The 19,435-nt window shown below is 33.8% G+C and overlaps 1 protein-coding gene across 1 annotated transcript in view; it reads left to right on the forward strand.

The window, feature by feature from the left end:
* LOC137408758 (collagen alpha-1(III) chain-like) overlaps window positions 1–19,435 on the forward strand; it is a 340,292-nt gene that overhangs the window by 19,752 nt on the left and 301,105 nt on the right. The window lies entirely within an intron of this gene.

Raw genomic sequence — 19,435 nt, forward strand, 5'->3', positions numbered from 1 at the left:
TTTTGCATTGATGCTTTCAATTAGGTAGTGTAGGAAATCTATTTAGATTAGCTAAACTACCAGCATGTGCAATACCCAGCTCTGTTTCCTATCCATCACAAACATTTTGCCAACGCTTATAATAATTCATTGCTCTTTTTAAATCTGATTTTTGAACCAAAGGTAGTTTCAGCGGTATAAGAACATATAATTCTCTTCCTATGGGTCTACTCACTGTTTTGTAGCAGCAAAGGCCATTGTTTTTAAAAGGTCTGTAAGAATTGTATTACTTATTTTGACTTCCATCGGTGCTCGTAGCAAATATAATTTCAGTACCACTTGCATCAATAAAGTTATTATTAATTGTTTCGTAAAGTATTTAGAGCAAAACAATATTTTATGTGCACAACAAACATTTTTGCTGCAAGCTTACTAAAACAAACTAAAACGTTTATTTTTATGTTACATTTTAATTAAAGAGCATGTTCTATTCAGTTATTGCTGTCAGTACTATGCAGTTATTGCTGTCAATGTTCTTTGTGCATTCTTGGCACACTTTTATGTTAAACTGCCAATGCATTAAACACTTTAGAAATAAAGTGTCCAAACAAGGATGCATAACATGAAATTTGTCAGTGGCTTGTTTTGACCTATATCTAGCACTTTTTAGCCAAAGGTGTCTAGCTTTACTAAAAAGTTTGGTAGTAAAATTGTACATAAATTCAATGCCTGCATACACGTCAATCATGATGCCTATGCTCTTATTATGTGTGTTCTACTATTGCCTGCTTAGCTAATTCACTTTCTACTTCTCAATAGCCTCAGCCTCCGAATGAAAGCTATTGTTGTTATTCCTATTCTTTGTAACTTTATAATATATGAGTTTATGAAGGAGGTTGTGGTTGGGCAGCTCATCTGCTTTTCACTCTATTAGAAGTATTGCAGCACAATTATAACTGCAGTAATAAAATCTGCACAGAATTGCATAATGTGGTCTTATTCTCCAAGGTCTTCTAACTAGCAGAAATCACCTATGTACTTATGCAATTGTGGTTTGTGCTTAAAGTGACTCATTCTCCTAATGTGGCATGGCTTGCTACCCTTTCTTGCATGCTAGTCAATTGATTAAATAGATTGTAAGAAACCAGTCAACCTCTCATTCCTACACAACCTAAAGACTCATAACATAAGTTCAACCTTCTAGCGAGATTGTAGCTGCTAAATTTTTTGCTTTTTTCACGCGTCTAGCCATTTAGGGTTTTGCAGCAGCAGAAGAACATACTAAGCATGTCACAATTGGTATATTTGTTTGTCACAATTGTTTTATATTACTTTTGCCAATTTTGTCACCGAATTAATTGTACCATATTATGGTGAAAAGTCCTCATGAAAAGTGTTTTACTTTGCCTCAATACCAATGCAAAAGGTTAGACCGGTAGTGGCCTATTTTGATATTTAGGGCGAGCCGCTTTAAATACTATTTCTAAGCAACTTACTCATGTCATCAAATTGCGACGGCAAACAACAATGCATAGGTTTTCGCAGCCATTTTCGATTTGGATTTTACTGCCTTAATTGCAGGATCGTAATATTGTCAAGTTAAAAAGGTCAAGAAACCCCAACTTTATAATGCTAAAAGAATGAAATTATTACTAATTTTCATAAAATGATAACATTGTAATTATACACGAGGGTAGCTTTGTGACATTAACCGACACACATTAAAATAATTATGGTAACATATAGCATGGTAGCCAGCAATTGATGAATATCTGTGACTCTGTCAATGCTCCTAACTTTTGTAACTTTTTAAAAAGCAATAAAATAATTATGGATGCTTTTTATTCTGATTAGTAGTGTTAGCTGATTGATAGCACCAAACAGGCAGAATTATTAGTATACTATACTGCCCTGAGCAAGCAAAACGCCGTATCTTGATATTTGTAAATTGTTCAGCACAAGCACAAACGCGTTTTGGTCGAGCCCGGCATCAGTATTAGCAGTATTTTAGTTGTTTTTTTATTTATTATGGTGAGATATCCAACAATCTTTAGCGAAATACTTTTTTCGTGAAACTTTAAAATCAAAGGAGTTATTTCACTTAGGCATTTTGTTTGCTTAAATTGACAATTTACTAAGCTGGCACTAGGCAATCAAACGCCCTATCACAGCAGATAGGGCCTTTTGATTGCTTAATTGGACTGGTTTCTCATTGTTAGTTTGCCACAAGACCATTTGCCATGACTGGATTATCAAAGGATTACAAGTTTAAATTCTGATATTAATCCGCAATTAGTCAACAAAATGATATATGTTGCAATTCCTATTACTCATCCAGTCAACACATGGATTAAAGCCCTGTAATAGCCATATTCAGCTCAAAAGTTAAGAGATGATCAAAGACCATGGTATCCTTCAAACCTGATGTTATGGAATGAAAGGAATCAGTAAAATAGTAGTTTAAAAAAGATCAAACGCTTTTATTGAAAATAATTTAAAACAAACAACTGAGTGCAATAATGTCAGTATTTTAAAAAAGCAAAACCTTCCAATGGACATGTAATTAAAACAAATTTTTCATCAACTCTCTGAGTCGGATTTTTAAATCGAGACTTTTTTCACTTAGATATCGTCCTGTCATAATAAATATATTATGATAAAAAAATAGCAATAAGATTGAGCACTTAGAAGTGCACTAGCTTGTATGAGCTGCCTTAAAACAACCAATTATATATGCTTCAGTTTCGCTTCCCTTTGTTTATATACTCTTTGATTACATAATGCTGCTCATAATGTCCAACTTTGTGTATGTTCAGGCCAATCAAAACGCTGTATCTGCAGATAGAGAGCTTTGATTGCCACTTTATGTGTGGTAAATGTGGATAGGGTGTTTTTGCACATGCTACTGAAGTTGCGCAATGACTTGCTTTTAATAGTTTGTTAGAAATTCAACTCATGGCTTTTCATTGTTACCTCAAAATGTTGAAACCACCTGATAGGAAGGGTCAGAACACTACTAAAACTCATATTTGCTCAAACCTGAAATACAATAGGTTGCATATAAATTGCAATACAAAGACAAAACTGCAAAACTATTGGTAAAAACATAAATAGCAATATATATTATTATTTTTGGCCTTCGGTATTAGACAGCAATTATGCGGTTTGTTTGCCGATGTTAACAAAAGTTTTACTAATAAGCTACATAATTTGCTAAATTACTGGTGTCAACTTTAAAAATTAAAACAAATGTAATGTTAGCACTTATAAAATATTCTACAAACAACGTAGAGAAATTTTTGTGGCATATGACTTCAATTGAATAGTTCCCTAAAATTGCAATTTGTATTTGCCCATTTTAGTGCTTTGAAATGTCCAAGGAACTCATAAAGAAATTCACTTTAATAGAATTTAAAGATGCTCAAAGCGGACGGATGCTATGTGGACCAACAATAAAAGGTCACTTTGTACTATGGCTAGTAAGTGGTTACATGTATTTAGATTTTGCATTGATGCTTTCAATTAGATAGTGTAGGAAATCTATTTACATTAGCTAAATTACCCTCATGTGCAAGACCCGGCTTTGTTTCCTAGCCATCACAACATTATGCCAATGCATATTATAATTCATTGCTTTGTTCAAAACTGACTTAACATGTACTTTTTTCCTATGGGTCTACTCACTGTTTTGTAGCAGCAAAGGCAATTGTTTTTTAAAAGGTCTGTAAGAATTTTATTACTTATTTTGATTTCCATTGGTGCTCGTAGCAAATATAATTTTAGTACAATTTGCATCAATAAAGTTATTACCACTTGTTTCGTAAAGTATTTGGAACAAAATAATATTTTAGGTGCAAAACAAACATTTTTGCTGGTAGCTTACCAAAACAAAATATAACATTTTTTATGTTACATTTTAATTAAACACCATGTTCTGTTCAGTTATTGCTGTCAGTACTCTGGCCTATGTTGGTAAAACTAGTTACCAAACCAATTTTTAGTTTTTCCGCTCGCCGCTCCAGAGTATTTAATCAACTGAGCTAGTTTTTACAACAGACCTGTATTACAAGACAAAGAATGTTCATATTTATTTTGAATGATCAAAGTAAAACCTAATCTTCAATAACCCCATTGAACTAGTTATGCAAGCAAAATGTTGAGTAATTATGCCAGGTAGTCCGCTTGATTAACTAAAAAAATCAGAAATTCACTACACAATAAGAAATAACTTTTTTTGGGTCATTTTCCAAATTTAAGTGAATGTGTCTGAGTAGAATGTTTTATCAATTTCTTGACAGTTCAGGGCATTATTATTACTGGTAAAATGTGAATAATAGGACTCAGTATTACTATTAATCAATAAAACCACCCAAAGTCGAGAGATCTAAAGTTAGAAAAAATTGGGTGCCGTGCTAGGTTCAGCCCGACTGATCATCGCTAACAATAAATTGCAGTCAAAAAGAAGTTTTGAACAGCGAAAATGCCCTCAAGATAGATTGTTATTGTACATGTATTTTTATTGGCTCTCTATGTGACATTAATTTTTTCCCTGGGTTCTACATAGACACAATGGGCTTGTTTGGAATCTACCCAATTTATGGTGTTGTGGTATTGTGCCGGTTTTGCAACCTTACTCTCCAGGTTCCATCCCCGAGTGGAAAAATGTTTTTACTTAACGTTCTAAGAGTGGCTTAAGATGAATAGAAAGAAATTGCTGTTATTGTATGTTAGATTGAGTAACTAAGTATGTTGTGCAAGTAAATCATATTATTACTGTAGATAATATGCACAGCAAGGAAAAATGTGTGAGTTTCATTTTAGCAATCACAGTAACTGAGTTGTGTCCATGCGTTGTTTCCAACGAATTTTTTTAAGTTTTTGTATGCAGTGCAGCAGCGATATGTGACTGAATAAGAAACTATAACATAGATCATATTTATAAATATTGAGTTACATTATTTGTTTATTTTAGTGAGTAGAAAGTTATGCAGCCTAAAAGAAAATGGAGCGTTCAAAAAGCCATGATCGGATGATTTATGCAACCTACCAACAATGTCAGAGCTGTATACTGTTAAAAGAAATTGGTGTTTGAAAATTATAATGATGACTTATGCCCGAGCCCACAACTTACTCAAGAAGCTGCAAAATTAAACTGGCAGCAGGGTCTTCTTGTCGTTGAGGCTTTTGTAATATCGCATTAAACTTGACATCTGAATAAATTTACTTCGTTTGGCGACAAAGCAACAACCATTCTATGGTACTTGACTAGTTGAATTTTTTGGTATCAAGCATAGTGGCTGTTGTTGTTTTATATACACGTTTATGAAATCCTACCTTAAAGTTTAACATACTATATAATATGTAAGTTTTAACAACAATTAAATTATTTCAGAAAAAATACTTGGAAATGTGCAACAGAGGCCGGTTTGCCCACAACTCATGATTGCACCAATAGGCAAAAAAATATAGTAGATTTTATAGTAAAATGTTGTGAGTGTTTTTAGATAATTTTGTTACTTTTCTGATATGTCATAAGTCAGAAAAGTCATTATGCGTATAAGTTGCTAAAAGAGAACAAGGTTTTATGGCCTCTTAGCTAATGTGTGCAAGTTATGTTACCTTCTTAACATAGTACATAATCGATCATAGCCTTTTTGAAGTATGTACACTGTATACGTCATAGGTACCTCTAGAACCTATATTTAAGTTAAATAGCTTTTTACAAATGTGAAAGGTATATCGCTATAAGATACAAGTTGTATAGTTTCATGCAACCTTCTGACTAGTACATAAATTATGTTTGTTAAGTAATAATAACAGATAAATAAGTTATAGCAACCTACTAAATGATATATAAATAGCAGCAACCTCTTAAAGAATATACAACTCATAGCAGCCTCCTAACTGATATATAAATAGTAGCTACCAACTAAATGAAATTTAAATTATAGCAAACTCTTACATGATCTATAAGTCATAGCAACATCCTAAATTCTATGTAACCCATAGCAACCTCTGCAATGATATGTAAGTTATAGCAACCTCCTAAATGATATATAAATAGCAGCAGCCTCCTAATTAATATATAATTCATAGCAGCCTACTAACTGATATATAAATAATTGCTATCAGCTATGGAAAATTCAAATTATAGCAAGGTCTTAGGTGATCTATAAGTGATAGCAACATCCTAAATTATATGTAACTCATAGCAGCATCTGCAATGATATGTAAGTTACAGCAACCTCCTAAACGATATATAAATATCAGCAGCCTCCTAATTAATATATAATCCATAGCAGCCTCCCAACTGATATATAAATAATAGCTATCAACTATGGGAAACTTAAAATATAGCAAGGTCTTAGGTGATTTATAAGTGATAGCATCATCCTAAATTATATGTAACTCATAGCAGCCTCTGCAATGATATGTAAGTTATAGCAACCTCCAAAACAATTTATAAATAGCAGCAGCCTCCTAAATAATATATAACTTATAGCAGCCTCCTCACTGATATATAGATAATTGCTACCAACTATGTGAAATTCAAATTATAGCAATTTCTCAAGTGATCTATAAGTTATAGCAACATACTTTATTATATGTAAATCAGAGCAGCCTCTAAAAGAAACAAGTTATAGCAAACTCCTTAATGATATAAGTTATGGCATCTTACCAAAGGGTATGTAAGCTATGCCACGCTATGTAATGTTTCCATTGTAACTATTACATATATACAATGGTAACATTCTAATTTATGTGTATTTTGTAGCAATCTGCTAACTGGTAATCATTATTTTTGCTTACTCATTGAGTTATGAATTATTTTACCTTCAAATTGATATGTAATTTACAACAACCATCTAGACATTCTCCAAGTTTTGACAGTTTTTCCAGTATGCATATATACAAAGTATGATAAGGCGATGAATATATATTGTATGATACCATATTCTCCTAAAATTTCCATAAAAATATATAATAATTAGGAGTTGAATAAATATATATATATCTACAATATAGATAAATTAGACCATATAGGAGGCTTACCCATATATATTTGCGTTAACTCCTAATCCCTTATATTCCGAAACCTCCTAACTGGTATATATTTATTCAACTCCTAACTCGGAAATATGGGTATATATATATATATATATATATATATATATATATATATATATATATATATATATATATATATATATATATATATATATTGACTTTCTTAAAGTCTGTGAGGCAACCTACAGTAGTTGTTTCATGGCAGGAAGTCAACTCTCATTGGTAATGGGACTTGTGTCCCTTGCCAAAGCTCTGAGCTGCACTGATGAGGCTTCAATAGCCGAAACAGTACTGTCTGTAGCATGAGTATATGCTCCCTCACTTCGGTTTGGTTGAGCACTCTGAGAGGTGTGACACTATTAGCCTTTGTGCAAAGCTCATCACTTTTGGGATTTGAGCACTCTGGTGTCAGCACATTGACTTTCTTAAAGTCTGTGAGGCAACCTAGTTGTTTCATGGCAGGAAGTCAACTCTCATTGGTAATGGGACTGGTGTCCCTTGCCAAAGCTCTGAGCTGCACTGATGAGGCTTCAATAGCCGAAACAGTACTGTCTGTAGCATGAGTATATATATATATATTTATATATATATATTTATATATATATATAGGCTATATATATATATATATATATATATATATATATATATATAACGTATTCTTCTACAATTATTATATTTTAATTCATTAATACATTGGATAGTATTGTGTTTTTATAATATACAATGCTTTCACTCGTTGTATAGTAGGCTTGCCTTCTGCAATATCCTTGAAGATTTTATTAAGTTGCGTTCACATCAACCGATTTGCAAATAGAGCTTTTGTGGCCGATCTTTGCATGATTTTATGGGAGTCATTTACCCAATTTTTTCCGTTCCCACCAGTATAGTTTGAACCAAGAGTGGGCGGTTTTACATGCTCTTATTCGCAGGGCCAGATAACATTAGTTGATATATTTTTAGTGAGTCAAGCTTTGCATTTTGTCAACTGTTTCTAATGAAGTTTCCCTTAAATGTTTTTCACAACTGTACCAATTATTTTGCATTGTCCAGTTCATCACTAATAATGGATAACTATGGGGAGGATGACTTTTGGCTAGCAGCTTCTGCTTCAATTGTAACAGCAACAGCGTCATTACTAACCAGAAACCAAAGAAGTAAAAGGCCTCAAGCACCGAGACCTCTACTTTGGCCTTTACTCTCCTTGCTAACAGAGACTCCCGATAAGCTTACAGGGTAGTATTGTTCCTGATTTACAGTCTTTATCTGATGCCGGAGAGAGTAACTTTGGCAAACTACTTTAGTATGAATGAACATTGTGTTGAAGTGTTACATAGTGAGGTTTCTCTTCTTTTTATTCTAAGTGAAAGAGTGACGCGACAGACAAGCAATCTCTCAACAGCAGAGATTTGCTGTGAAGAGGGATTTAATTGGCTAATCAAACAGAAAATTTGCCTAAAATCCTCCAATGATCAGGCGTAGCTTGATAAAATTTCTCTCTGTACACAATCGGTCTCAGGCTCATTTGCTTCTTTCACACGAAACAATTCTCCGCCAATGAGTTAAATCATTTAGACAATCGCCACGAAACTGGCTTGTGTGAATGCAGCTGTATATGTAGTAATCTCTATTAGCTAGTATTAATAACAATAATGTATTCTATCTGGTATGGTAGTATTCTATTTAATGTACTCTTATAGCATATCAACAGTAAGAGCGGCGATGCCAAGAATTTCTTTCATGTTAAATCAAATGGCCTCCAGGTGGGTGTTTAATAGTTCTCGGGAACCAGACGGAGTTTTGAAGCAAAATATTTTGGGGACTTGGCAGAAGGCATGAAGAGTATGGGTGTGGGGTTTGAATGGCCTCCGCCAAAAATGGTGAAAATGCATAGCGTTCTTGCAGACAAAGTGTGATTTTTAATATAGATTTTTGTTTTATTATATTTACACAAAGGTCTTTGAGACCATAGTAACTATTTAAAATTTCAAAGAAAGAGATAACACTCCTGGCAGCGAGGAGCTGTTAACATGACAGCACAGCTATCTAAACTAACTCACTTCCAACACAAAATCATTAGCATCACTACTCAGATAGGCTTGAGTACAAACAATATATAAAATATCATTCAAATTGAAAGGGTAGACGTGATAACAAGTTTACTATAGAATATGCCTAAGCACTAGTATACATGGACTGACACCCCTGAGGAATGTCTGGGAGGAAAACTGAAAGGAAACATAAACAGGCAGACACATCATCATTGCTTTTAACTAGGCTTAGGAGAGCTATAGATAAAGTACTTGGGAGTACCTGTGCTTGATTAATCTGCACTTTATTAATTCCATTAGATTACTCATTAAGTTATTAATTAGTAAATTAATGCAAAATCTTAGATTTGTTAATTCAAAATTTAGTAACCAACACAGTAATTATTGAATTAATAAATCTTTTTTGCAAAATAATTAATAATTCAATAATTTATGTAAGTTTGCAAACCCAAAATTAATGTAATTATTAATACAATTTTAAACTATAATTTAATTATCAATTTAACCTAGTTGCAATTTATGTCAATTTATGTCAATTTATGTCAATTTATGTCCTAACAACAATTTTTGCATTAGTTCTATCAGCTCAATGACAATTATGAAAACACTCCTCTTAGTTATAAGATATGAATACTATCAGTAATGATAAAAATAATAATGCTAGAGGCAATATGCACTGGCCAGTAAAAGTATATACAAATCTATAATCTAAAATGCATATTTTATATAAACAATGCTACAGTAGAATTTAAACTTATGCAGCGATCAGTGTGAGAAGATATATCTTGGGCGTTACGCTTTATTCAAGCACAGTGAGTCAGTAACTGCAGACTTGGCATATTGGTCTAGATCCTCTGACAAGTAATAACAGGTTGTGGTTCTATTCTTAGAAAGACCACCAGTGGTGACAGGAAGGGCTCTACCAAATCAATAATGCAGATCAGCTCGCTGTGGCTACCCAAAAGAGGGGTCTGCCAAACGGCATTATGCATCATATTTCGACTGTGGGAATAAGATTTATAGTCAGACAAATGTGTGTTCAATGAAATCTGTATCAGATAGAGAGTTGGAAAATAGAAAAATTTTTTTTATTTCTTTTACATGTCTAAATAAGTTCAAACAAGGTAAAAAATCATCCACTACATTTATCATTTAACCTTGAGACTTTATTGTATTGTATCTTGTTTTTTGTTAAGAAGCAAACTTAAAAAAGAATTTATTTCGCACGATGTAAGAAATCAGACGGTACGTATATACTGTTAATGAACTGGAGAAACTGTTTTTGAAATTCTACAAAAAGGTATTTAGAAAGTTCTAGAAGGAAAATCATTTGAGATTACCAGATAACCAGTTATTTATGTAATTACAGGTAGATCAGCAGTTTCTATTCTCCACTCTGATCATTTCCTGACAGTATTAAAAGGTCTATTATGGGCTGAATGATCATATTTTGACATACCAACTCCAGTCAAACAAACGTCTCTAACTATCAGATTTTTGTTCCGTGATTCACAAAGTTTAACTCTCAGCTTAAAACGGCACTTCTCAACTTTTTTTCCGTCAAGCCCTTAAGACTGACGAGGGCAATATCGTACCCACTTGCTTAGAATAAAAAAAGAGCTCAAAAACATAATAAACAGACGCATTTAGAATATATATAAAAACAATACGTTATTGGAAGGTCATTCCAAGATGAGTCTAATATTTTCACACAGTAGCAACACATGAAAAACAACTCTCTTTATGGTCTTTGACTGTTTTTTGCTTCTTCTCTGCTATTATCTGATCAAAACGTGGTTTATTGTGAGTCACTGAAATGCGCAGATTATTTTAAGGCTTGATGACATCACGCTAGTTATTTTTGATATAAAGGAGATAAAAATCTTGATTCAAATAGCCAAGTTGTTGTGACAACAAATACACTTTTTTCATCTTCATCTTTGATTCTTGCACCCAGCAAATAATCGCTCGCACCCCTTCTGGGTTCGCAGCACCAATCAAGAAAGCCTGACTTGAAAAAATCAAAAACAACCGTAACCAATTTGTAACACCTAACAAATGCATACTCGAGTGATTGATGTTAGCTTATTATGCCCAGTGCACTGTAGTGATTTGAATGTTTTCTTTTTGTACCAACTCATAACCATAGTTTTTAATGAACCCTTGGCCAGATCTCTTAGCTTAGGAAGAGTGTCAGATTGGCTCCCAAGGAGGGGGCGGCAGATTATAGAAGTTTAATATTTCGCAAGAGCACTGATTCATACATCAACTGAGTACCTTGTTGACTTCCAATAAAGAGAAGGTACAGTTGCTAAAAGCAATGCCTGAGTCTGGTAATGAAGTGAGGCAAGAATTATTTTGTTTGTAATGTTATCAATGATTAGTACTCTGGCAGTCTAGTGTGCTGTAAGAGATCATCAAGTGTGACAATAAAGCACAGATAATAAGTATGTGCATAATAATTCTACAATCCTGATAAGTGAATGATTGGTGAAGCTGGTAGGGTGGTGGTTGGCGCATTCGAATATAACAGATCAAAATCCTGTAGGATGCAACTTTTTCCCACCTCCAATCGTGGCTTTGGATGGACATGGCTCCTATTACAGAAAAGATTTAGGGCTATTATAGCAAAGATTTAGAGCTATTATAGCAAATATTTAAGGCTGTTAGCATGAGATGTAAGCTGCATGTAGTCATCTTTTTTTCTCAAAACTATGCAAAATGTAATTGAAATGAAAAATAACCCTTCAAGTTTATGCAAAATAAGTTTTTCACAAAACCTCTGCCCTTTTTAGAGTTCACAGGTGCATACAGAATGAGCTGGTATTGTGAAATGTAAATCCTTCATTGGTGGTTCGAGCCTTAGTGATTCCATTTTTTCAGTTTGTCTCACTCCACCCCAAACAATTCCACAATGCAAAAGAGTGTACATTTTACTGGAATGATCAAGTATACCAAGTGCATGCCTTTGGGATCAATGATGCAGTTTTCCTTTTCCGTGAGAGTGCCTCCCGCATCAGATTTTACTTACAAACAAAGAATCAATTTATTCTCATTGGTAATTCAGTGCTTAGACCACTACATCCTGTCAAACTGTCGGAGTGAGTCTGTGGTTTATATCAGAGGGCTGGAGTTAAACATCTGCTATCGGGGCTAGATTGATGTTAAGAGTTGTGGTTGTATATAGAGTAGAGTAAGTGTAAACAAGAAAACAAATTTTATTGCAAGACTGGAGTAAAGGCATGGTTGAAGCTGTGAGACGACATAATTATGTATAACCTTTTGTTGGCATTGGTACTCATTAACAAAATGGTGTTTTCTGTTACATGCCAAAAAAAAGAACAAAAACCCGAAAATACATACGTCAGGAATTATTAAGTGAGTTGAGCAAATGTGTTTTAAAAGTTGGTAATCTAATAGAATTGCAGAAGAGTTGGAATAGTTAATTGTAGGTTATAGTAACAAAAAGTTTATAAACTGAAGCATACAGTCACTAAGTTATCAAAAAATGAAGTTCTTTTATTGTCTTTATCTGAGTTTCTAGCACCAAAGACTGACCAGCATTTCCATAGAAAAGTTTGGTCAACAGATTTGTCTGCCTTCACCAATATTATAGATTTATCATGCTTTTAGGATAGTCTCAGGGTCTTATGATTTTACTAAACAACATGTTAAATGGTAACTACAAATGTAAATATGTAAGAAAACAGGCTAGTTTTGGTGATTTGTTTTTAATTAAACATTAAAAATTAATCTTCTGAGAAAAGTCATTTTATTGACTTTGTGTAGCAATAAAATAATTAATAGATTTTTATTAAGTAATGTGTTTTGGGTTTGCAGGTTTGAATTAAAATTCTTACAGAAAGCACTGAGACTAGTGAAATAATGGGCTAGCCCTATTATAAACAACTGGTTCAAATCCGGCCACCAAAATCCATAAAACTTATGACATGTGACCAAATGTCACAGCTGATCCATTATTGACTATTTATTTTTAAACCAAGTTTATTCAACAGTGATAATTTTGCGATTAGGTTTTTAGTTCATGAAACAGAAGCAGAATGAAATTCATAAAATAATATACATGTATAAGCAAATAATAAAATTCATAAAATAGTATAACCTAAAGAAAATTTGGAAGATTATTTTCAAATCTTTGGAGAAATTGCAATTTTTTGTTGCAAGTCCTGACATTTTTACAAAACACATAAGCTCGGTAGGTAAAAAAAGCGATGGTTTTGGCTAAGCTATATAGTAGGTCAGGCAACAAGAATCAATGGCTATGGTCACAAATAAATGCAGAGCTGAAGAAGAATAGAAGAAACTAGCTGATTTGTCACCGAAAGGTCAAGGTAAGTACATGTAGAAGACAGTAGCTGATCCATCGCCGAAAGGTCAAGGTAAAGGCTAAAGAGCGGTTTCAATATCAGAAGATTGAAATTGGGCAAACAGTAAATTTCTCAAGGTCTGTTCATACTGTATCGCCGCACGTATACACTAATCCCCCAATGCATCGGTGATCATCTGCAATAACTCTGTTCACTCTATCACAAACCTATTGGTGTTAATATCGGTGACTATAGTCTGAAGAAATATAGATTACGCTGTCCGCAATGGCTAAACACCATTGCCAAAGTGATGAACACATTATTGTGGATGTTCGGAGAACTATCAGAAAAGTTTGACAGCTGCAATGTTTCTAGAAATATTCGAGTTGCCTCGACGATGTCATAGGTTTACGGTACAGATAATTGATGAATAATTGGCAAGAGAACCCCCTGACATACGACAGTGTGAAACAGCTTTGAACATAGTAAGTACCTAACTTACATTGTTGATCCAAACGGTGCTAATAAAATTTGCATCAGAGTGCGTTGATTGCTACCATGACTAATGTGGCACTGAGAGTTGGCATACTCTTTCCAATTACGAATAATGTCTACGTGTATCGCCGTAGTGGGTGTCCAACAAGAGATTATTGTGTTTATATGTACCTTGATTTAAATGTAACTGGAATATTTAAACTCTGGGTGGGTATTTAATCAGGACATCTTTTGATGTGCTAGCCCAAGTTTTATATATTAATGTAACTCAATGAGCTCTTCTTTCCATGTTTGTGTGAGTAGAGTTAAAGATGACTTTACACAAAAGTGTAGTAAATTTTATCAAAAATTATCTGTATGTTTTATCAATTGTGATTGTATTTGATGTTTGAGGTGTGACTGCCAGGATGTTTCAAGTTTTAAATCGACAAAACTTGATCACGGTTAAAACGCACAGATTCAAGAAAGAACAATTATAGCGTCTATATCTGCAAGGAGACCAACAGAATAGAAACGCGTTGCGCTGCAATTTTAAAGCAGTATCCAATATCAATAATGGGAGAGACAGGCAGCTGAGTAACTGATGACATCTTTTTGTCTGTATTTTTCTTCTGAAAGTTTTAACCATGATCAAGTTTTAATGATTTTAATCTTGATACATCCTGGCAGTCAGATCACCTCAAACACCAAAAACAATGGCAAATAATATAAAATACTGATACTTTCTGATAAGATCTACTAAAATTTTATGTAAGTACATCTTTAACAGCTCATCTCATATTGTGGAGCCCACAGATACGGCTCTATGCTTCCACCAGTAGATGTGCTTCAACACTCCGGGGACGATTATTAAAATGGCCAATCGATCTGACGTATATAGTTAATATATATATATAAAGTTAATATTCAAAACACACAAGTAGATAAATGTATCATTTAGAAAAATCAATAATACTTTTAAAAATTTTTTTAATATAATCAGAATCTTATCCATCCATCTGAATCTACGGCTGGATGTTAAGATAAAAGATTGTTCAATACAGTAATTGAACCCTCATCACTCAGCTTACTAATCCAACACTCTAACAGCTGCCCTAATCAACTGAATCTGAATAATTGTATATATACACCTGACGATATTTTCCGGCACACTAGACTGTCAGGTACTAGTTACAAATATTTCCTATAATAAGAGGCGTGTCCATCTACTCCCTCCAAAGGAACTGTTGAAGAGTGTTTGGAAAACAAAATACACCTTACAGAAATCGAACTCAGATATCCAGCTTTGCATCTAAACGCATTATCAACTGCACCACCCTGTTGCACTGTGGCATAAGTGGCATAAGTGTGTGCCTAGTTATTACACATGATGACTGCTCACGGCGCCCTAGACTGTCAGTGTACTAGTAATAATAAAGGGTTTAACCAATCACTACTCATGAGGCATGAAATATAAAGGGTTCAACCGATCACTACTCATGAGGCATGATATATAAAGGGTTTAACCAATCACTACTCATGAGGCATGAGATATAAAGGGTTTAACCAATCACTACTCATGAGGCATGAGATATAAAGGGTTTAACCAATCACTGCTCATGAGGCATGATATATTGAGAAAAAATAAAATTAAAAATCTTCAACACATTTTATTAGAGACTGTGATGTAGAGGTTAGGAAACTTCTGAGTTTCGAAATAGGCGACTGGTGCTGACAAAAAAGCCACCAATGTTAAATAGCTCTATTCGGTTACTTCAACAATGTTAATTACTTGGAATAGTTACCTATGAAAAGGAATCTGTCAAAAAATGGGAAGTGATAATCAGTTGCAAACTATTTCTTGAATAATTATCTCTTATTAATTTGTTACATACTGCACATAATTCGCATAAAATGTTTTATATCGTTTGTCTTCCTCATTGATATAACAGATTTCTCATCATCTTCATGCATGATGACTCGTAAATTAAAGCTCTTTCCTTTGCATTGTAGTTTTCCTCAGCAGAATTTCAAGATATTGGGCTTAGAGCACCACAGGCTTGAGAAGTATAAAAAGAGTTCTAGAGATAGCTGTAAGGTATATGGTAGGTTAAGTATAGGGGGTAACCTAAACTCTCTCGCCCTCTTATATTCCTCACCTCAACCCCACCCACCCACACCAGATCTTCTCTCTATCCATCTTTATTTTCTCCCTCCACTCTTTCTTTATCTTGCTCCTTCTTTCCCTTTCCATCTCATTCTTTCTCTTTCCCTCTCTCTCCCTCTCTATTCCTTTCTTTTCCTATTTGATCTCACCCACCCACTTATTCACCCCCACCAGATCTTCTCTCTATCCATCTTTATTTTCTCCCTCCACTCTTTCTTTATCTTGCTCCTTCTTTCCCTTTCCATCTCATTCTTTCTCTTTCCCTCTCTCTCCCTCTCTATTCCTTTCTTTTCCTATTTGATCTCACCCACCCACTTATTCACCCCCACCAGATCTTCTCTCAGTCTACCTCTATCCTCTCTCTCCTCTCCCTCTCTCCACTCTCTCTTTATCTCATTCCTTCTTTACCTTTCTCTTTCCATCTCTTTCTCTTTGACCAACCTTACCTACCAAATCTTTGGTAATACCAGCCAACTTTTTGATTCAGCACAGCATTTTAACCATGCCCACTTTTTCATTGTCCATTGATTCTGTTGCATTTCTGCTGTCATGATCAAGCACATTTTTTCACCGATTAAATTTTTTTCCCAATTTTAAATCAGTCAGAATCCTTCATGTAGCGCATCACCTTGATTTATATGTTTCATCATAGTTATCCTTCTTTGCAATGAGTTATTGCCTACTATAGTCATGACATCCCTCTTGCAAACATTGGTCAGGATACACAGGTTATATTGTGCATCAAGTCAAAGTAATAAGGTATGTGATAAGATGTACAAGGAAGATGGTATTTCAGAGAGATACATGTACATGTATAAAATGCCGCATAGTTCTTTAGCACATTGTAAGTTAAAGTGAGCATAGTTGACAACCTTTACCATGTCTTACTCTCTGTCTCGATCTGCTGATTCACTTTTCTTCACTCATGCTATTTTTGCTCAAGCCAGCACTCCACTAGAGTTAACTTTTGCTGATATAAGAATTGGGCAGAATTTGTCCAAATTTGAATCATGTGATTGATTTTGAAAAACTTATTTTTGGTCGACTAGAGATTTTTTTTAAAACTTTACTAGTCGCAGTTTGAACTTGTTTAGTGTTCAAACTTTTGTTTACTTTCAACAGCCAATCAGACCAGATCGAGTGCAACTCTATTTTCTCGAGTGAAACGATAACCAATAAGAACACATTTGTTTGTGTAATATCAATTGACAGAGCTGATTGGTCAACGTGCTCATTTGTGTAACATGACAATCATAAAACTGGTTTAAAACCTATAAAAATTATAATTTAGCATACACGCGCATTAGCCTATTCCAACATTTATCACGGCAAAATATCAACTAATAGAGTTCTAATAGTGTCACTATTTTAGAAAAACTTATATGGTTTGAGCTACCCTTTAATTATAAGCAGGCAACGTGAATGATATAGAACTATTCTCAGAGCAAACATTGGACATTACTAGTTGATCTGGCTTGGTTTGTTGCCTATTGCAATATGAAACATGTACATTTCATCCGAAGAACTGAAATAACCTCTTTTAGTTGCAATTAAAATTGAAAAATGTCAACCGTGTGGTAACAAGGTATCAAAGATGAGCACACAGGGCAACAATTTATGGTTAGTTCATTTCTGGAGGAACCAAATGGCTGGTACACTTCAAGAGGGATTAAGAAAAAAGTTTTCCTGCATAATTAGCTCACTGCTGCATGCCGATCACCATGTTTCTAAGATGGGGACAAGACCTAAGATCTGTAAAATATGTTTTTAAAATCTGAAAGCTTGTGTCGTTCACAAGCTGGAAACAGCAAAAATCTGTTTGTCAAGCAAGTTTTGTATCTTTTAAATTTTTGCCTAATAGTTCTTCCAAAAGAAAGTTGGAAACAACACTTGCTGATGATGCGCAAGAAAATGCCGCGAAAGCTATTCCATTTTAATCATTTTCCACATTTCAGTCACTTTTATTTTAGCTTGAGCAGCTCTGAATGTGTTGCTTTGATTTCTGGCATAAAAATCTTTATTTTTAGTAACAACGTGGCACATTAATCCACAACGTGCGAATTTCCATTGAAACACTTATAACACAGTAACTCAACGTGTGCACAACTCCAACGCCGCATCAAAAAGTAATGGAAACAGTGCATTTGTTGGAGTTCTTTTGTAGCAAAGGTGAAAGTTTGCTTCTTAATGTACTCTAGCATTATTGAATCTGTGTGTTAGATCCTAAAATTGCTCATTCATCATGTTACATCATTCACCAGTGCTCTTTGCCAAACACCAAAGCGGTTCGCTAAGGCTGATCTATTACTTGGCAAAAACGATCAAATGATTCATTGTTTACCAACAGATAAATAAGTGAAATAAATATTATGATTTCAATTATTTATCTGTTGGTATATACATGCATATATTGTTATATATATAGCAAGAAGTTCTTGCTATATATATATATATATATATATATATATAGGGCCTATATTTAAACCTATCTATATATACAATTCTCAAAGTTTGTGTATGTATTATGTGTCTATGTTTGTCCAGCTACAGCTTTTAATATCTTGAAATTTAAAATTCTGCATTAAGATGAATTCGAACTCACGAAGATTGTAGGCAAAAGTTTTTAAACCCAAACGTTCTACCACTGAGCTATACAAGCCGTATAAATCAAAGACATTATTATATACCATGTAGCATAAGCACACGCTAATTATCTTAGCATTGTGCCCGTCCGTTACGACACCCTTGCTAAAAAATATTTTGGGACCTAAGTATATGCAACACGATGCTTCTTCGTCTTTTTTTCGTTAGGGCTAATTTGTTCCGCCACAGAATATCAACAATAATTTATTTCGAAATTGAAATTTGGCAATTTGTGTACTGGTAATATACGTTATTAACTCTTTTTGTTAAAATACATTCTAAAACCTCCTTCAATTATGTGTTTAGTAAACTAAATTCATTTAAGTTAGATTCAGCGTTTATGTTACACGTCTGTTTCGAAGGTAAAAACTTTCCACATAGTACATTGTAGTGTTATATTATCTTGCAGATCATAACCACAAAATGCACTAAAGTCATCGTAGGTACTTATAGTTACTAAGATTAACATATTATTTTGTTACTATTTTTTAATGATGAAAATTTTTACTAAGGGGTGATTGCATTAGATAATTACTATGGGTTTCTATACTATTCTACATGTATGTATCTCTAATAACAGCCTACATCTATACATCTATAACCTGCAATACTTTCGCATGCAGACACTAGTATGTTGACCCTGAAACAAGCTAAAATCATATAATTTTATACCAAATGATTTTCAATTGTAATCATAACAAAACAGACAATATTTAGCCATTACTTGC

This window comes from Watersipora subatra, chromosome 11 (assembly GCF_963576615.1).
Source record: "Watersipora subatra chromosome 11, tzWatSuba1.1, whole genome shotgun sequence".
Taxonomy (NCBI): domain Eukaryota; kingdom Metazoa; phylum Bryozoa; class Gymnolaemata; order Cheilostomatida; family Watersiporidae; genus Watersipora; species Watersipora subatra.